We start from the raw sequence: 22,238 nt of genomic DNA, 5'->3' as shown, positions 1-22,238 counted from the left end.
TCAACAACATCAGAATACACATTCTTCTCAGCTGCACATGGGTCATTCTCTAAAATAAACCATATACTAACCTACAGAACATACTTCAGTAAATGCAATGGAACTGAAATAATCACATGTATATTATCTGACCATAGCACAATAAAGTTGGAAATTAATGACAAAAAAACCACAAGAACCCCCATAAACACATGAAAATTAAATAGCACTCTCCTAAATAACCAATAGGTCACAGAAGAAATTAAAGAAATTAAACATTATCTACAATTGAACAAAATACAAATACAACTTTTTAGAACCTGTGGGACACAATGAAAGCAGTCCTCAGATAAAATATATAGCAGTAAATTCCTGCATGCAGAAAATGGAACAAATACAAATAAACAACCTAATGCTGTATCTCAAACTTCTAGAAAAACAGCAAGTCAAGCCTAAAGCCCAAAAAAGGGAGGAAATCATAAAGGTCAGAGCAGAAATCAATGCGATTAAAACTAAGAAAACAATACAAAGAATAATAAATTGAGGGGTTGTTTCTTTGAAAGAATAAATAAAATTAATAAACCCTAGCCAATCTTATAAAAAAAATGGGGAAAATACTCAAATTCATGCAATAAGTAATGAAAAGGATGAAATCACTACAGACCCTGTGTAAATACAGAAGATCATCAACACTTCAAAAACCATTACTCTCATAGGTTCAATAATACAGAAGAAATGGACAGTGAGCCATGGGCATGCCAGGAAGAAAAAGTCAGCACCTCCCAAGAACCAGCTCTGCTGGAACTTGGGGAATCAACAAGAAAGCAATGAGCCAGCCTTCCTGATAAGTGGCTCAAGCCGCGGGCTTGCCAAGGAGAAAAAGTCAGCATTTCCCGAGAATCAGCCATGTTAAGACTTGGGGGACAAGAAAGTAATGAGACAGCCTTTCTAGTAAGCAGCATGCGCTACGGTTACTCCAGGGAGAGAAAAGTCAGCGTTTCCTGTGAGCCTACTGGCATGCAGGCTGAGAATCAAACATCACATCCCATCCCATCCCATCCCATCCCATCCCATTAGAAACCAGATGGTTCTAAGGTCAGCCTAAGTTGATAGCAACTAAGGTACATAAAGTAACTAAATGCTTGTATTGTTTGGTTGATTTTGCAGGCCTGGGGCCAGTGGTCTGAGCATGTCTTGGGAGGATGACCCATGAAATACAGCAAATATGGGGGATTTTCTTCTATCTTGTCTTTGAAATCCAATATTGTTCTCACTGTCCTGGTTTGCTCTCATTGTTTTGTATTATTCAGTATTCTGTTTTGCTTGGTTTTATCCTGCTTTGTTCTTGGTTTGATTTTGCTGTACCTGATGGAATGGACAACTATTGTGAAGATAATAAGATATACTATTATTATTTTCTTAATATCCTGCTTTGAAGTTCTGTACCAATTTTGCTATTTTGTTTTGATTGACTGTTCTGTTTTGTTTTATTGGATTTTACTATCTGTAAAATTAAAAAACAAAACAAAAACACTAAATTTGCTAATAGACAAAGTAGGCAGAAATCTTGAAGACATAGAGGTAGGCAGAGAGTTCATGAACAAAAATCAAAGTGCACGGAAAATACTTCCCAGAATCAACAACTAGGGTCTTGTCTTATTAAAAAGTTTTTGCATGTCAAAAGAAATCTCCAACAGAGTGAAAAGAAACCCCACAAACTGGGAAAAAAATCTTAGTCATCTGTCCCTCAGACAAAGGACTTCTATCTAGAACTTATAAAGACTTTTTAAAAATCAGGCCCCCAAAATTCAAGGACCCAATCCAAAAATGGGCATCTGAAATGAATATCTACTTCTCAGATGAAGAAATACAAATGGCAAATAAATATGAAAAAATGTTCAGCATCATTGGTCATTAGAGAAATGCAAATTAAAATGACACTGAGATTTCATCTCATTCCAGAAAAAATGGTCAAGATCAATAAATCAACCATAGCAAATGCTGGAGGGACTTTATGTGAAAAGGAGCTCTTCACTGCTGGTGGGAGTATAGACCAGTGAAACCACTGTGGAAACCAGTGTGGGGCTGAGAATCAAACATCACATCACATCCTATCCCATCCCATCCCACCCCATATAGCTTCAAAAAGCTAGAATTAGAGGTTCCATTTGACTCAGCTATTCCACTTTTAGGCACTTCCAGAATTATAAACATCATACTACAGTAATATATGTGCACCCATATTTATAACAGCACAGTTTGTAATAACTAAATCTTGGGAGCAACCCAAATACCCACCAACTGAAGAATGGATAAAAAAAGATGTATTTTTATACAATGGAGTACCACTCAGCTATAAAGAAGAATTATATCAAGGCTTTTATAGGTAAATGGACGTGAATTGAGACTATACTCATAAATGAAATAAATCAAACTCATACCTGTAAATACCATATTGAGTCCCTAGTGTAAGAAACTGAAAGAGCAAGCAAGATTCAAAACCTACAATAACTATTGTGTAAGAGTAAGAATGGAGAAAAGTAACTGGATAGGGGAAAGGAAGAAAGAAAAGGACAAAAATGTGTGTGTGTGTGTGTGTGTGTGTGTGTGTGTGTGTGTGTGTGCATGTGTGCATGTATGTGCATATGCATAAGATCGCTAAGAGGACTATATACTAATTCAATTGGTTCTTGGAAAAGAACAGTTAATACTCATACGATCAGATTAGTTTTTCATGTCTAAATCTGGTACTCTAACCAACTCTTTTGAAGATAACAATATGCAGTCTAACAACCATTGTTAAATTCTTATCATCTTGTTTTGAAAGCCTATATTGTTTGGGGTTTTACATTGTTGTTGTTTATCTCTTTTGCTTTTGTTTTTGTTTCCTTTTTTTCTCTTTTAAATAAAAAAAAGACATAACAAAAAAAAAAAAACCAGCCTGGCAATTCTTCAGTGAAAAAGAAAGAGGAGGCAGGCAGCACTTTCTCTTTGAGATCAAACTCTGCATAAGATGGGCTTTATGAACCTGCAAATGCACAGTGACTGCTGCTGACCAGAGAGACCTCCACAGAGAAGTATCCCAGTGGAGGGATCAGTGGGCTGCAACAGACTTCAGTGGCTTGTGAGTTGTTCCCATTGGGACTTCCCACAAAAGAAGGCAATTGGCCAGGAACCATCTTAGCGAGAGGTCAACTGAGTTCAGGAATTGTAACACCTACTGGCTCCATCTAACGGCTCCCAGTTGAGTTCCAGACTGCAGAGGTCCTGGGACTGCTGTGGGCTATGTGGGACTTCTTCAGCCTCACAGCCAGAGGCCAGCCTCAACTTTGAAGTACAAATGCAGGCTTACATGGATTATCCAGTTCCCCGCCTTGGAACTACTGCTGACTTGCTAGGACTCTTTTTGCAGATACTGTCTACCAGTGAGAGCAGAAAATATATTGAACAAGACATTATTTTTTTTCTTTTTTTCATTATTCTTTTCTCACTTGTTTGGTTTGGTTTGGTTTCTGGGTTTGTTATTGTTTCTATGATTGTGAACATGGTTTCTAGCTTTTTGTTGTTCTGTTCTGTTCTTGTTTTTATTTCTTCCCTCTCTCTTTCCTTCTTGTCTTCTGCAGCAGTTTCCGAAAGTTTGCATGATCCTCCTTGGACCTACAGACTTGCTTCTAATCTCCTTTTTGAGAAAACATTCCTAAAATTCATTTGGAAACAGAAGAGAGCTCAAAGAGCAAAGATAATTCTGGGCAACAAAGACAAAGCAGGAGGCATCACAATCCTTGACTTGCAATTACACTACAAAACTACTGTGATAAAGTCAGCATAGTACTGGTAATAAAATAGACCTGAGGATCAGTGGAACAGATTAGAAGATACAAAGACACTCAGCCACCTTCTCTTTGACAAAGAGGCTAAGCATGTTTACTGGAAGAAAGATAGCCTCTTTAATAAATGGTGCTGGAAAAATTGGCTTTCCATATGCTGAAGACTAAAAGTAGAACCATGTCTATTACCATTCACTAAACTAAAGTCAAAATAGATAAAAGATCTAAATATTAAAATAGAAACACTAAATCTACTGGAAGTCATAGACGTAGGAAAGGAATTCATGAACAAAATACAAACCACAAAGGAAGTACTTATTTCTCTATTTTTCTCTCAGCCACTTTTAAATTTCTTCCTGAGACTATAATTGCCATATTGAGGACTTCTTTATTGTGTACAGTTTTCTGATTCATTTTAGATTTTGTTAGATAACTACAAATCTAGTTCATATGGTTAATGGTAGCAAATTCACTGTTACCTCAGTTTGTCATTTTCTAAACTGTGCTGATGCTATTATTATTGCTGATTATACTTGTTTAGTCAAAGTGGCATAATTGTTCTAACTAACTGTTCTTCCTGGTATACCAAGATGGAAACTGCCTAAGAAAATACTGTAAGCCAGTGTCATGGAACCGGGGGCTGGGCCAAGTGAGCAGCAACTTCTCATCCCCAACAAATTACAGAGGTAAGATCTTGCAACAGGGGGCTGGGGATTTAGCTCAGCAGCATAAGTGCCTGCCTTGAAAGCAGGCAGTCATGAGTTCGATCTCTGGTACCAATAAAAACGAAAAAGCCAAAAAAAAAAAAAAAAAAAAAAAAAACATCTTGCAACAGACTCAAACCCCAAAAGCCAGCTACACCTGGAGGGTGCCTCTGAGAAGTAGTCATTTCCTAATGGTTTTACATACTAGAAATAAAGCTACTCATCATAGGCAATTTACAAGCATCAATCCAGGAATTAAACTAACAAACAAAATAGAAAAAGAGAGGACCCTTAAACAAGATGCTACCCCTGATATCCAGCTCACCAAATGAGTATGATCTCAAGGTCCATCCATTTAACATTAAATATCTCAAATTTATCCTTCTTTATGGCAGGGTAGTACTCTGTTACATTTTTAAAAACAACTTTTTATTTAGTCATTGGTTGATAGGCATTTGGATTGCTTCCAAGATTTAACTGTTATGAACTGTACCACTATAAACATGGATGTGCATGTATCACTGCAATATGATATTTTTAATTCTAGGGGGAAATACCAAGAAGAATAGCTAGGTCAAATGGGAATTCTAGTCCTAATTTTTTGAGGAATCTCCACTCTGATTTCTGCAGTGGTTGTACCAGTCTACATTCCTAATGGAGAAGCCTCCACCCAACTAGCCATCTTGAATAGCTGCTTCATTGACAATGGCAATGGCTATGTTAGGATAGACTCCACTGGAGGGCTCTAGTTAGCTCATGCTACATCTCAAGTAATAGTGATGCAGAAAGTCAGATTATAGTCTAAAGATTAGATAATAAAACTTTATATGAACTGTGGAAATGCCATAGACAGCTGTGGACACTGTACAGAGTTAGCATAATGCATGAACGCTAATGGTGTTCTTCCTGCTGGGTTAAACTCAAGAACTGCAGTAGGTTGGACTAATTGTAGAAATGACACGAGAATATGATCAGATTGGCGTTTGTTAAGAACATTTTGGTGACAATATAAGAGACTAATTTGATGGCCTCACTAATTTCTTAATAGAATTGCATGGGACAATTATTGCTATTTCTCTCATTTAAAAAGTGACAAAGGAGTGAAAAGAATATCCAAAGAGATAAGATGGCTTTGTCTTGACTTTCAGTTTCCATGTTATGGAAATTACCTCCTTTTAGGTGTTGCGAAGAATAAACAATGAGAGAATCATGATTATCCTTGTGCTGAGCTCAGTGTGATGGAGTATGGGAGCTCGTCCAGAGAGGCTGACACCTGGGATCTGTGGTGATGTCACATGCCAGGAATCAAAGACTTTTAATTTTTGGACATTCAAAACAACTTTGACTGATAAATAAAACCATAAAAATTGTACTTGTATATGTGGTACCATGCAATGCTTCAATACAAGTAAGGAAACATCATGTAATGTCTACTGTATCTCCTCAAACACACTTTTTATTAATGATAAAAACATTCAGAGTCAGCCTTGTAGCCTTTTGAACTATGCCATGCATACATGTTATCCATATTTCTCTACTGTGCAAGGGACACCAGAACATATAACCTGGGAGCTAGCTACTGATGAGCCCGTCTGCAAATCCTTACTGTTTTTCATTTCTTAGCATGGAGTTTCTAGTAATGCATGATTTCTTAGGGCCGAAACCTGAAAACTGCTGGCCTAAAGTTAAACTGCTGGTCTAAACTGATCCTAGATATTCAGAGAAATTGCTCAATAGCTGTGAAGAGTGTGTGCAGAACTCTTGATTCTGAATATGACATTCTTTTCCAACTCCAGTGCTCTGACCATGAGTATATAATTTAAGGAAAGTGTCGTAAATTAAAGAAACAGAATGTAGGACACTTTAATAGAATATCTAGTAAGTTTCTTGGTGAACTTTCATTTTATAACTCTTACAGTTTGTGGTGGGGAAAGAAACAGAGGTCAGGGTGATTGACAGAGACAAAGAAAAACATGTTAATTTAGAAGACTTTGATGGAAACACAAAAGTCATCTTGTATTTTGTCTCCCCTTTTGTTATGCTCATGTTCTCTCGGATTTCTAGTTTACTGAAACTTCAATCTGCAATAAATGCTACAATTTTGTTTGTGGAATTTCTTTATTCTTTAAAAAAAAGTTGATTTTAATGTTCATCATGATCTTAGTAAATACATACATAAGTGATTTTCTCAGGAATTTTTCTTTTTGCTATTTTATCAAAATTTTTATTTTTAATTGATAAATAATTACATATCTTTATGGAGTATAATGTCCTTTTGACAATGTTCACATTGTGGAATGATTAAATCAGTCTAATCAGCATATCTATCTATCTATTTTGGGATGAGAACATTTATAATGTAATCATTAAGCTCTTTGGAAACATATCATGCATTGTTATTAATTATAGTCACCATTCAGTGCAATGGATTGGTAAAACTTATTGTTCCTTCCTAGCTGAAAATCTGTACCTTTCGATCAACATTTCTCTTCACCTGCTGCCAAACCTATTTTCAGGTAAACACTGTTCTCCTTTCTACTTCTGTGCGCTTCGCTATCTGTCTTTAATGCTGGTTTTGTTCAGTAACAGTCAGCTGACATCTTCTCCAGTCAGATGGCACTGCTGCTGCGATTGCAATTGGGTAAGCTGCGTAAGATTCACACACCTGATGCTGGGATGCACTTGAGAATATGGTTAGCAGGTTTACCAGCAGTTCAAGCAGATATTCCTCGATGGTCCCTGCTTCGATCGGACTGGCTATTCTCAGGATCTTGGTTTCTGGGTTTATACTAGGATGGGATTTTGCTTCAGATTTGTTTTTTGCTTGTTTATTTGTTTTTGAGACACAGTCTCACCATGTAATTTGAGATGAATTTGAGCTCACTATATAGCCCAGGCTGGCCTCTAAAGCAATCCTGTCCTGCCTTGGCCTCCAAAGCACTGGGATTAAAGGCATGTATCACCATGCACAGCTTGCTTCTGGTTTTTATGCCAAGGCATATTATTTTAATTTGCATAGCTTTATAACATGTTAAAATCAGAGTGTGATGCATCCAGCTTTATTTTTCAAGATTTTTTTTGTCTAGTCAATGTTTTATGTGGTTACATACAAGTTTTAGAACTGTTTTATTTGGTTTTTTTAATTTTCATTAGGATGTTTAATATCAATATTTGTTTTATTTTCCTATGAGCACAGATGTAAACTTTTCAAGTACCTGTGAGTTCTAGTTTGACGGCTAGGATATGTTAGCTATTAGCTAAAATGGACATGCTCTGTTCAGGGCAGCCACTTGGTATCTTAAGAGCAGAGACGAACAGAAACAGATGAGCCTTAGGGTAGCTCTTTCCCATCCGTCTGTGACTTTTAAGGGAACAGCTGCACTACAGTATTACTAATGATGCAGGAGGAATGCTAACACCAAGCACCTCCTGTCCCCAGCACAGCACTGCACCTGTGTTGTCCTGTTTGATCCTTCCAGCTGTCTGTGAGAGAGACACTGTTGTTTCTCTCCATCTGTGGACAAGAATGTTGTAGTTTCAAAGGAGTTAACTGGACAGTGATTTACATTGATTAACAGCTGAGGGTCTGTGACACGAATCTGGATATTCTTTCCCCAAGGACTGCACCACTAAACCCTGAACTGTACTCCTTCCAGTTGTATTTTTTTAAAGACAATGAAACCCAACAAAACAAAACAGAGTGAAGCCAACCAAAACAAGGCAGTGAAAGTGGTATAGAACTTCCAAGCAGAATAATAAGAAATCAAATGGCTACCATAATATATCTTGTTATCTTCACAACAGTTGCCCACTTCACCAGATACATTAAGATTGAACAAAACAAAAGTCAGCACAACTAATTAAAACAGAACGTTGAGTAAAACAAAACAATAAATCAGAACAAAGCAAAACAGTGAGATTGATATTGGAGTTTGCTTGGAGTACGATATACATTTATTAAATGTGTGAACTTGAAATGAGAAATATAATCAGAAAATGAGATTTTCCTGAAACTCTGGTGGTTTCCTATGGTCACACTTAATCACACTTGACATATATAACAAACAAACACTGATCAAACATATCTGTTGTAAAAGGCATGTGTAGGTAAAATATATAAAATGTAAATGAATAAATATTAGTGTGCTTTCTTAATAGCATTTATATGAATGATAGTTATGTTTTCAGCTATAAATTGATGGTCTTGAAATAAAAGCTTCCAGATATTGATTCATTCATTTTATAAATCCAGGCTTAAATATATTTTGGTTGCAAAGAGGTAGAGTAGTATTTGAAATAATATGTTTGTCTACCTTTTAACATTTTTTAAATATAGAATGATTTTATTTGACTACAAATTGTGTCAACAATATCGTATCTTTTAGGAATACCTTTTAACATTTTAATAAATTTTAGCACATAGTTCTCAATAATATTACATAGAAATGAAATTAAAAAATTAATATAATAAACAGATTTCCAAACTGCAATGTGGATGAAAAAGATGTGGTATTTTTATACAATAGAATATTACTCAGCTATAAAAAAGTAGAATCTTGAGGCCTTCATAGGTAAATGGAGACAACTTGAGACATCCTCAAGTTGAGAATAAGAATAAGAATAAGAATAATATTTAATATATCACATTGTGTCTCTATTGTAAAATGTAATAAGAACTGTAGCAATAATAAAACCCAAAATGTGTCATTGCTATTATAAAAAAGAGAGGTAAAGAAAGTACTCTAAAGGATATAACTGTGTGTATGTTTAAGTGTGTAGGATTGATAACCATATCACTAAGGTTTTGTTGGACTGTTGAACAGAACTGTTTGCAGTCTTACTGTTTGAATGTCACTTTGTATGCTTTAATTTTATTACTTAAATGACTATTTCTAAGAGGACAATATGTAATTTATCAACTAGTGAATTCTTACTGTTAATTTTTTTAAATTCTGTATTATTTCTACACTTTTTTCTGTTTTGCTTTTTTCCTCTTTAAATAAAATTTTTTAAAAGAAAGTATATATTTTCATTCTTGTGGAGTTTTTTCCCCCATAAATAAGAAAACAAACAGATTAAGAGATTAACTATGTGTAATTTCCATGCACACAAAATCCTTACTCTCTCTTCTTTCCTCTCAAGTGACCCATTACTTTTCCCCTTTGATAACTGTGGCCAAATTTCTATGAACAATTCCCTTAGCCCATGTGGTCAGGATGGCAATCCCAGGTTTCTACAGCAGCATTTAGATAATTCGGCAGAGCTGTTAATTACCTACCTTTCCCTCTCTGGAGATATTACAAATGACTTTTTATGCCAAGTATTGATACCATTTTAAAGGTGTAAGAATTCCACATTTTGTGGTTTAGAATTTCATGATGATTTCAACATTGGTATAGGTAGGTCAGATAAACAGAAACTGTGGTGAAGATCACTACTTCATGTGGAAATGTACAAAGCAACCACAGAGAGAATTTAATCAACTAGAAGAGATAAATCAACTCTGCTATTCAATAGTAGAATTTTGCAAGATTAAATAACGTCAAAATGTACACTTGATCACTCTCAAAGGCCAAGAATATAGAAGATAGAAAGATAAGTAGAGTCAGGTTGTGATTTCATGATCGGTATTGTCATGACTTCATGTCCAGTATTTTACAGGTTATTACGGTGATATTTGCACATGGATCTCGAGGCAGAGAATTAAGTGAGCACAGAGTATTGTACATTTGGAGAAAGATCTGAAGAATTTTCTACAATGCCAAACAAATTAGAATTTGTATGTGTACAAATGTTTTCTTTTGAAGTTTAAATGTATCTCTAATAATTACAACAATTTATGGGTTACCTTGTGTGCATGGGTTACCTTCAGTGCATGTGCAGTCCTCCACTGTATGATGATCAAATCATAATAAGTGTATCCTTTCCTTCAAACATTTATCATTTTTCATGATGAAATTTTCAAGGCCTCTCTTCTTGCTCGCTTTTTAGCTTGGATATGTTACAGTTTCCTGGGCCACAGATAGTATGTAAAGTTTGACCAATACAAAACAAAATAGTGTAGTAGAAATAACCTGGACTGATGTGGCCAAGAATCAATCATATTTGTATCATTACCAATTTGTTCCCTGGCTTCAGCAGGGTTATTTACTCTGTCTGCACCTTGGCATACTTAATTCTAAAATAAAGGAATTTGGCATTCACTGGCAAACTTTCAATCAGGTGTTCACAGTCTTGAACAATCACTTTAGAAGCCTGCAGCTCAGCACCAGTAGTTCCTTAGCACATTCCATATTCTAAATAGTGCCCAGAGCAACTCCTCTCTATCTCAAGAAGAATAAAGTAGTGGTGAAACTTCTATGATGATTAGGTTGAAGTGTTTCCTTGCAAATTTTAGTATTTTCCAGTAATTCTGATTTTACCTGAACCTGGTTAGTAAACTGAGACTGAAGTTTAAAAAGTGGAAGATGACAAGTCTGTCTAAGTGACTACAAACATCCATCTACTTAAAAAAGGAGCACTAGAGTTCAATTGGTAGTCACCTCTGATGACTGATATTCCTTTCCTATTTATGTTGGCCTGAACATGGATGAGCAGACCTGGGCAAAGAGAGTCAATCGTTTAGAAGATAGTTTTGTGGTCTCTCTACATTCTGTGCTTAGTGGTGGGAGTGTGGGGAGAGGCTATTGCTCTATGTGAAACACAATTGTGGAATTCAGAACAGTGAATAGGCCCATTGGAGTAGTTCCTGAGCATTACAATAGCCTATTTTCCTTGCATGTTATTGTGTTGAGTGACCATTCTGCCTTTCTTCGCTGAAAAATGAAATTCATGTTATTTATTATTCTGTCCTTAAAGGGAAGTGATTTAGTGAGGAGAACTAATTGTATTTAGAGAGCTCAAGTTTGAAATTTAGATAGAACAAGACTGACTAGAAAGCAGTACCACCAATAATGTTTGTTTTCCCATTTTTACCCATTATCTAGTTTTTTAAATCTTTGCTAAACTGATTTATAAAACAAAAACTATTTAAAAAACAAGGTTTTGAATAAAAATTTAAAAGTTTAGAGTTTAATCAGAATTGATAGAATGGTTTACACCTTATATAGGAGCAATTTAGAATTCAATCATGTTTGGATAAATTGCATCAATAGGAAACTGCTGACGATAATCATTATGAAAAGAATTTTAACCTGAGTTTCTCTTTATGAATGTGATTGTCATTTATAACATTATCATGAATATGTCTAAAAAGGAAATTTTGAAGACATATTGGGGAAACATTTACCATAACAGGGAATTCAAGGACTATTTTGTTAAATCACTAGTAGGACAATACTATTACTGTTGTTTTTGGTTCAGTAACCAAAACACAAGACAAAATTTAACTTCATTTAGTGTGTCAACAAGGACTTCGTGGATAAAGAATTTTGCAGGATGAGGTTTTAGAGAAAATGGAAAGCAACAGAGAATGCCAAGTGAGCAAATGGAATGCAGGTTAAGTGGGCATTTTAGAGTAAAGGCCTGAGCTGAAATATGCATGTGTGTAGGAGGCAAAAGTAAACACCATTTAGGAACATGCCTAGGAAAGAGGAAGTAATAGAGCACGAGAGATAGGGCAGAATGGAGTAAAAAGCTAGCGACTATTTTGGGAAAAATTGCAATGCTTATTTTCAGAGATAGATTGTATCTTCAGATGTTCTCTTTAAGTGTCTATTAATTTTGCAAAGTATTGAGTTTCAATATACATATTTTGCTCCTCATCGGATGTTCTGCAGATACAAATTCTGCATTTTCCCAAACCATGTGTATATATCTTATTGTAAGAGACAAATCAATATATACTCTCTGAAATAGTTAAGTGAGAAGTGCACAAATTGTAATATAAATTTTCTCTTTTCCTTCATTAATTTTTTAACATCAGCTGTTAATTGTTGTTAACAGCTTTTCATGGATTAACCTAGATGTTTTCTATTATGTAATTTATTTCATTTTATTTTAAATAAAGATGGGATAATGCAATGGCAGACATTGCCAACCTCTATCTACCCTAAGTACACTTAATTATACCTTGGTATTATAAATGGTACATAGTATTTCATGGAAGTGTCTAATGTATGTTATGTAATACCAGTCTTCTATATAAATCTAATATAAATTATTTACCTAGACTCCTGGACTACATGTTCTTTTTTTTTATTTAAAGAAATAAAGAACAAAACAGTAAAAGGGTACAAGTAATACAGAATTTCAAAAAAAATACGCAGTAAGAAATCACTAGTTAGACTTCCGGGAGAACATGGCAGACAGATAACAGCAACTACCGGAGGCTCTCTAAAAACTAGGCTCAGAAGCCAGGTATAGTGCGGACTAAAGAGACATAAGCAGGTGGAGTTATGCTCTGCTGACTCAGGAACGAACTCGGCTGAGAGTAACCAACTTGGAATGCAGTCCTGGTGCTAAAACAGGAACAGAAAAGCCTCGCTGCTGAGGCTGGACCCCACGCCATTTGGGTTTCCCGCTGCGCGGTGGCTGGCTGCCTCTACATCGGCTCGGCAAGGAGAGAGACGCACGGAAACTCTGAGAACGGGAGTCTGCGAACGGAGTCGAAAACAGGACGGGCAGGGAGGCATGTTCTGACTTGTGGCGAGGTGAGTGAGAGAAACTGACACTCCACCACAGTTTGACTCCAGCGGACTTTCTGGGCCTGAGCAGTCCTGTGGGAGCAGGGCGCGGTGGGGACTCCAGCCACACATCCCCCTCTCGGGCGGGATTGGTGAAAAGTGCCTGGCCTGCGTGACGCTGCCGGCGGACCCCGTAGGCTGGCCTAACCCAGATCCCAGAGCCCGACGGAGGCCGGGAGGGGCGGGCCCCGCGTAGGCTGCCTGGTGCGCAGCGGTGAATGGGAACACCTAACCGGCGCAATTCGATCAGGCTGTGGCTGACAGGGAGAGAAGCTGGGCCTCTCATATAAGCTTGCATATATAAGGAACAGAGAATATGGGAAGAGGCAGCAACAAGAAAGGCTCCTCAGCCCCCAATTCTGAGAAACAGGCAATAGCAGACACCGCACCATTACACATAAGGCGCCACATAAAGAGCCTCATAGACCAATTCAGGAATGAAGTTATCAACGACCTGAAGCTAGAAGTATGCAAAATAGTTAGAGAAATGCTAAGCACCACCCAAGAAAAAACAGATGGTGGAATGGAAGAACAGAAAAAGAGGGGAGAATTGTTTGATGGAGAAAACAGAGAAAGCATAGAATACGTGAAGCAGGTTCAAAGGGACTACCAAGAAACTAAGAAGTCTATCGAAGACTGGCATAACAGCTTGAAAGAAACTAAGGACAGACTATCTGAACTGGAGGGCAGAATTGTAATATGGGAGAATGAAATGAAAAACTTCTTAAAAATAACAAAGAAACAAACAGCAATAATACAAAGACAAGAAGATGATAAGAGGATCCATAACTTAAGGATTAAGAACATAAAAGAAGAAGTAGGGACACAAACAAATGAACTACAAAAGCTACTCACAGAAATAATCCAGGAGAATTTTCCTAATTTAGCAAAAGGTAAAGATACTCAGATGTATGAGGCATACAGGACCCCAGCTACCTACAACCCAAACAGAGCAACACCCAGGCATATAATAATAAAAATTCCAGAAATTCAATACAAGAACAGAATATTAAAAGCTGTCAGAGACAAGAAACAGACCACTTACAAGGGAGCACCCATCAGAATTACAGCAGATTTCTCTGCACAAACCATCAAATCACGAAGAGCGAGGGGGGAAATAATTCAAGCTTTGAAAGATAATAATCTCCAGCCAAGATTGAGATATCCTGCACAACTGTCCCTGGAAATTGATGGAAAAACAAGGTGCTTCCAGGATAAAGAGGAACTGGGGGAATTTGCAACCACCAATTCAACTCTACAGAGAGTATTGCAGGATATTCTAAAAAAAGAAAAATACAAAGAGTCCTGAAATAATGGAGGACACAACGAATGGAGCAGAGAACAAAGTGAAGAAGACAAACTGACAGCTACTGACAGAATAAGAGCTCAACAGAAATGAGGCAGAGAAGATTGGATGATAGGAACAGCTATTTTGGAGAAAATGACATCTTAATAGGTAATACTGATTTAGTATCATCTTGTTTTGAAGTCTCATCTAGCTTTTGTCCTTCTGTCTCCAATGGTCCAAATAGGTTGTATCTTACTGGATTTTATTATGTACGATAGTATAAGCAAAAACCTTTTAAAGACAAGGAGATTATACAGAAACCATTGTTCATTTTCTGTTAGTCGATTCTAAATACTCTGTAATGCTGTCATTCTCTTAAATGGTTTTACATTGTTTTGATATACTTAATCCTGCAGTATACGAAGTTGTACTCAAGGATTTCAAGGAAAGAGATAATATGGTAACTACTTTTAGGTCAGGATTATCTGGTGGTGAAACACTATTCTGCTTAAATGGTTATGTTTTGATCTGTGCTGTTTCGTTGTTATGCCCTCTTTTATCTCAATCTCCACTCCATTATTTACTTTTTTATTTTTATCCTTTTAATTAAAGGAAAAAAATAGCAGGATATATTATAGTAACCCACTTTGACTTTCTATTATCTCGATTTGAAGCCCTGTATTACTCTCACCATCTTGTTTTTGACTGAGGTTCCCCTATTCTGTTTTGCTGGATAGTATCAGGTTCGAAAATTTAGGCGTCAGCTGTGAAGATAATGAGATTCATTATAACGCCCATTCTCATTGACTTTTATCTATTTTTGAAGACCTACAATGTCTCCAGTGTTTTGGTTTTGTTGGTTTTATTCTTTACTGTTTTGTTCAATTGTATTATAACTAATGGTATAGGCAATTCTATTAGAGATATCGGGAGGCATTATGGTAACGATTGTTGATCACCTTGTATTATGTTTTCACATTATCTATTATGTCCACCCTTTTGACTTGACCGATTCTGTTCTGTTATGTCACATTTGGTTTTACTCTCTTCCAAAAAAGTAATAAGAACCATGGGAGCAATGAAACCCAAAATGTGTAATTGTTATTGTACAAAAGAGAGGAAAAGAAAGTGCTCTATACTATATAACTGCATGTATGTTTAAGTGTATAGGATGGAAAATGATATCACAGAGTTTTATTGGATCATTGAACAGAACTGTTTGCAGTATCATTGATGGAATGTCCACTTTACAAGCTTTAATTTTGTGACTTGAACAATTATTTCTAAGATGACAATATGTAATCCATTAACTAGTGATTTCCTACTGTTCATTTTTTTTTCTGCAAATCTGTATAACTTGTACCCTTTCTTTGCTTTTTTTTTTCTTTTCTCCTTAAATAAAATTTAAAAAAAAAAAAGAAATCACTAGTTAATAGATTACATATTGTCATCTTAGAAATAAGTTGATCGTTACAAAATTAAAGCATACAAAGTGGACATTCAAACAGTGAGACTGCAAACAGTTGTGTTCAATGATTCAACAAAAACTTAGTTATATGGTCATCTATCTTACACACCTAAACACACTTGCAGTTGTGTCCTTTAGAGCATTTTCTTTTTTTATTTAAAAAGAAAAAAGAGGGGGAAAAATCAGTAAAAGGGTACAAGTAGTACAGAATTTCAAGAAAAAATATACAGTAAGAAATCACTAGTTAACAGATTACATATTGTCATCTTAGAAACAGTTGTACAAATTACAAACTTAAAGCATACAACATGGACATTCATACAGTGAGATTGCAGACAGTTCTGTTCAACGATCCAACAAAAACTCAGTAATATGGTTTTCTATTCTACACACTTAAATAAACATGCAGTTATATCCTTTAGAGCACTTTCTTTTCCTCTCTTTTATACAATAACAATTAAACATTTTGGGTTTTATTACTCCCATAGTTATTATTACTTTTTTTTGAAAGAGAATAAAACCAAATGTGACAAAACAAAACAGAGTCAGTCAAAACAAAAGATGGACATAGTACATGATGTAAAAACAGAATACAAGGTGATCAACAATGGTTACCATAATGCCCCTTGCTACCTTAAAAAGAATTGCCTATATCATCAGGTATAATAAAATTGAACAAAACAGTGCAGAACAAAACAAATAAAACCTAAACTTTGGAGACATTACAGGACTTCAAAATAAGGTAATAGTCAAACCCGAATGGGCATCATAGTGAATCGTATTGTCTTCAAAGTAGTTGCCTATACCCTCAAACTTGATACCATCGAACAAAACAGAATAGAGTAAAATCAGTCAAAACAAGATGGTGAGAGCAATACAGGGCTTCAAATCAAGTTAACAGGAAATCAAAAAAGTTACTGTAATATATCCTGCTAATTTTTAAAAAATTTTTCCCTTAATTAAAAAATAATAATAAAAAAAATAAATTTTAAAAAGGAGGGAGATTGAAATGAAAGAGAACATAACATAACAATACAGTCAGAACAGAATAATTTAAGCAACATAGTGTTTCACCACAAGATAACTCAACTTAATAGTAGTTACCATAGTGTCTCTTTCCTTGAAATATTTGAGCATAACTTCACAAACTATAGGATCAAATATATCCAGACAGTGTGAAACCATTCAAGAGGTAAAAGTATTACAACATATTTAGAACCAGCTAACAGAAAATGAACAATTGTTTGTATATTATCTCTTTGCCTATAAAAATGTTGTTTATACTATCACATATAATAAAATCCAATAAGATACAACATAATAAAAGTAATGTAGACAGAACAACAACAACTTGATGGGACTTCAAAGCAAGATGATATTAAATCATCACTAGCTAATATGATGTCTTGTTTTCTTCAAAATAGCTATTCATATCATCACAGACAATAATATCAAACAGCCCAGAGTAAATCCATTCCAATTAATGAGTGAAAACTTTATAAGGCTTCAAAATTATATAATGGGGAATCATATCATTTCTTACACTAGGGAAACTATTTGGTATTCATACATGTGAGCTTGATTTATTTCACTTATGAGTATGGTCTCAAGCTGCACCCATTTATTTATAAATATCTCAATGTGATCCTTCTTTATAGCTGAGTAGTACTCCATTGTATAAAAATACCACAACTTTTTTATCCATTCCTCAGTTCATGGACACTTAGGTTGTTTCCAAGATCTGGCTATTACAAATTGTGCTGCTATAAACATGGGTTCACATATATCACTCTGGTATGATGTTTTCAGTTCTGGGAAGATGCCTACAAGTGGAATAGCTGGAACAAATGGGACTTCCAATCCCAGCTTTTTGAGAACTCCCCAGACTGACCTCCACAATGGTTGCACCAGTCTACACTCATACCAACAGTGCAGGAGAGTTCCTTTTTCCTCACAGCCTCTCCAGCATTTGTTATTGGCGGTTTTCTTGATCCTGGCCATTCTTTCAGGAGTGAGGTGGAATCTCAGAGTAGTTTTAATTTGCATTTCTCTAATGAGTAATGATGCTAAACATTTTTTCATGTATTTATTTGCCATTTGTATTTCTTCATCTGAGAAGTATGTATTCATCTCAGATGCCCATTTTTGGATTGGATCTTTGAATTTTAGGGTTTTGATTTTTTTAATTATTTAAATGTTTTAGACAGAAGTCCTTTGTCTGAGGGGCAGTTCACTAAGATTTCTTCCCAGTTTGTGAGTTTTCTTTTCAAAAAAACAATACTTTAGCAAGAATAACAAAGGAGTGTTTTTCCTTTGTTCACTTTCTTTGATGGAATGGGGGAATGTGTAGCTTCACAAAGATCTATATCCCCAGTTCTTTTTATATATTTTGGGAATTTTTTCATTGGTTTTTGTTTTGGTTTTGGTGGGGTTTTTTTGTTTTGTTTTGTTTTGTTTTGTTTTGTCTTGTCTTGTCTTTTTGAGACAGGGTCTCACTATGCAGTTCGGGCTGACACTGAACTCATTTTGTAGCTCATGCTGGTCTCAAACTTGCAACAATCCTCCTGCCTCTTCCTCCAAAGTGCTGGGATTACAGAGATGTGCCACCACACCCAGCTATATTCTTTTGTTTCAAACCGGATCTAAATTACTAAATTGTCCAGACTGAGCTCAAAATTGCAGTCCTCTGGCCTCAGCCCCTCAGAGTGAAGGAGTTCCGGTGTGTGCCACCATGCCTGGCTTTTTACTCAATTTGTTCACATACATACATACATATATTCAGGAATTTTTCTTCCTTGAAGAGCTGAATCAAAGTATACGATCGCATAAAATTTTAGAATGTATTTTCAAATTGGCAGATGTTTATCAGTATGCTTTCTCACTGTCAGTCTCAGCATGAGACTACTTGTTTCCTGATTTTCCTGAATAACACTGAATTTTCCTGAAATGTGTAGATACCTGCCCAAATGATAAGAAAAAAAATCAGAATCTTGCTATTTTAATATGCATCTGCTCAATTATCAATGAAATTAACTATCCTTGTATGCAAGTAGACAGGACCATTTATAAATCTTCAGATACATCTTTCTTGTTATCTTTTGCTTGGGATTTATGACTCCTCCGTCTCATTTATTTGACTCTTTGAAGTCCTTTCAGAGTACACATCACTGTGTCACTTTCTCTAGCATTTATGGTGACGGTCAGGATCTGGAGTCCGCTATTCTTGCATTTCTTGGCTTCTTTTGAAATAATGCATCTTGTCTTTCCAGTTTACAGATAAGAGAATCTTACGTCTCTGGACCTTAAAAACGCATGTGAGGCTTCTTAAAACTTAAGGTAAGTTCACACATGTAGCATTAATACCCTCAAGGATATTTAAGTTATGAAATCCATTATTAAGTATTTCATATAGTAGTAACCTTGTGGCTAAGAGTGGTGGTGGGTATCTGTAATCTCAGCTACTGAGGGTGGGGTAGGAGGATTGTAAATTTGGTCAAGCCTAGCCAATGTAATGAAATTCTGACTCCAAATAAAATAAATGTCTTGGGATATGGCTCTATGATAGAATGCTTGCCTCACATATGTGAAATCCTGGCTTCAATCACTACTAATACAAGGAAAACAAAGTCTTAGTTCACAACCATGTAAGAGATAAGTCTATAAAATAATACTTAAAATAATATTAAAATTCAACTGAGATATTCATATAAAAATGAAAGTTACTAATCTTGCAGTATATCTTGGCTAATCAAATATGCAACAGAGGAATATAAATTGCTTCATGTCCAAAATCCTCTCCAAAGTCATAAATTTGCCTTTGTTAATTTTCTGACACATTTGCAACTGAGCATGATTTTGCCCAGATAAGGCCATTTGTCCCAAATCAGAATTTCTCCATATTCTTATCTTTCAGGTAGCACAAGGCTGCTGGATGGAGCCAACCCAACCACTCTCTGTTGTCTGAGTTTGTGTTATTGGATTCCCCAATTTGTGGGCATCACGGCTCTTCCTCTTTTCCTGTGTGCTATATGTGGCAAGTCTGACAGGAAACCTCCTCGTTGTGCTAACTGTGACACTGGACCCCCATTTAAAGTTCCCCATGTACTTCCTGCTAGCCAACTTTCCATCACTGAGTTGCTGTTTTGCTCCTCCACGGCCCCCAAGATGATTTATGACCTTTTCAGAAAGCACATGACCATCTCTTTCGGGGCCTGTGTACTTCAGATCTTTTTCATTCATACACCCAGGGGAACCAAGATGGTGCTGCTCATAGCCATGGCCTTTGACCGGTATATGACCATATGTAAACCTCTGCACTACCTGACCATTATGAGTCCACTAAGGTGCATTTTGTTTTTAATCACTGCCTGGATTATTGGTCTTGTTCATTCAGTGATTCAGTTGGCTTTTGTTGTAGACTTGCCCTTATGTGGCCCTAATGAATTAGACAGCTTTTTTTTGTGATCTTCCTCAGTTTTTAACACTTGCTTGCACAGAGACCTATATATTGGAATTCATGGTTGCCACCAATAGTGGATTTATTTCTGTGGCTTCCTTTTTAATTCTGATTGTCTCATATTTTTATTTTGCTAACTGTTAAGAAAAAAATCTGTAGGTGGTTTATCCAAGGCTTTGTCTACTCTGTCTGCTCATGTCACCAGGGTAGTTTTGTTCTTTGGGCCATTCATCTTTTTCTATATATGGCCATTTCCCACATCACATCTGGATAAATTTCTTGCCATCTTTGATGCATTTATTACTCCTTTTCTAAATTCAGTCATCTATACTTTTAGAAATAAAGAGATGAAGGTGGCAATGAGATGACTACACATGCAATTTGTAAATTACAGAATAATGTCTCAAATACATTGAAGATACATGAAAAAGCAAAAAGTACTAAATTTCAGAAGAACATGTTGCACAATATAAAGCTGTGTTAAATTTAACCAGAGGTTCTCTATCTATTTATGTGTGTTATGCACCATCTGCTGTTTTGTCTCCAAACTGGATCATAAGAATCTGTTAACTACACAATAATAGATTTGAAGACTAAAAGTCATAACTACCACAATTCACCTATAGTCTAACATTCATATAAAAGAAAATAGAATAATTATAAATGTTACAGAATCTTTTGTATACTGGGGACTGGACCTAGAGTCTTTTTCTAGGCAACTGTTTTACCAGTGAGCTATATCTCTAGGTTTATCCTTCCTTTAATTTTATTTTGAGAAGAGGTCTTACTAACCCAAGCGGGCTTCAGACATGCAAGTCTCCTGCCTCAGATTCATGAATAGCTGGAATTGCAGGCACGTGTCAATATGCTGGGCCAAGAGGAATCCATTTTAAAAGTTAGTGTGTGGCTTATGATCCATTTTCAATTTTTCCTATTTTAAGCAGGCTATCTAACTTTAAAGATAAATAGGCTAGATATTCAGTTCAGTGGCATAAGGACCTGCCTGGCAAGCATGAGGTCATATGTTTGATCCCCGGTACCAAAATAAATAAATAAATATTAACCTTTTGTTTCTTTTGTTTTGTCTCGTCAACTTGTTTTTTAAATCTCTGCAGTTAATTATTTGTTAGTTATTCATTTGTAAATCTAGCTTGTTCAAGTCTAGTAAGAAACTTAAAATGACACTTTTTAAACAGAAAATGTGATACGAAAGTTGTTAACTAATTATAAGAGTATATTCATTTTTAGGGAAAACCATTGTTTTGGGCTAAACATCCACACTATACCCCAGCAGACCAGACTAAGCTAGAATAGACTCGTGGTTCTAAGTGTCTTGTAATCAAGTAAAATTTGAAATGAACCACTCTCAAAAAGTACAACACAGCACAACACAGCAGCACAACACAGCATGACACAGCTCAACATTGTTTGAAATAACCCAAGTCAGTGTAATAAGTAAGGAGAGATTCTTCTCTTTTAATTCTCTAAGGGACCACTTTGAAGAAACTAGTCCCTTTTTTGCTTCTGATTTTGTGGGATTTTTTCACCAGCACTTTCCTGCCTATAAAGCCAACAGCTCCTCAGCACATTCCTTCTATAGAATAAGAAGCTGTCCAGTTCTAGAACCATACAGTACTACTCAGCTATAAAGAAGGATAAACTCAGATAGGACACAGCACAATACAGCATAACACTCCTGTAATCCCAGCACTTGGTAGGCTGAGAGAGGAGGATCATAGAAAGTTTGAAACCACACTGGGCTAAAAAGTGAGCCCAAGGCCAGTGTAAACTGTATAATGAAATTATCTCAAAAAGACAAAAAGAAGGATAAA

At 35.9% G+C, this 22,238-nt stretch overlaps 1 pseudogene; it reads left to right on the top strand.

The window, feature by feature from the left end:
• The first annotated feature begins 939 nt into the window (after positions 1 to 939).
• On the top strand, positions 940 to 20,774 carry LOC100722921 (olfactory receptor 4F6-like; annotated as a pseudogene).
• Positions 20,775 to 22,238: the final 1,464 nt, after the last annotated feature.

This window comes from Cavia porcellus, unplaced genomic scaffold (genome assembly GCF_034190915.1).
Source record: "Cavia porcellus strain 051 isolate PalLab524CR breed Dunkin Hartley unplaced genomic scaffold, mCavPor4.1 scaffold_6, whole genome shotgun sequence".
In the NCBI taxonomy this organism is placed as follows: Eukaryota; Metazoa; Chordata; class Mammalia; order Rodentia; family Caviidae; genus Cavia; species Cavia porcellus.
This window is presented reverse-complemented; position numbering and strand designations above follow the sequence as displayed.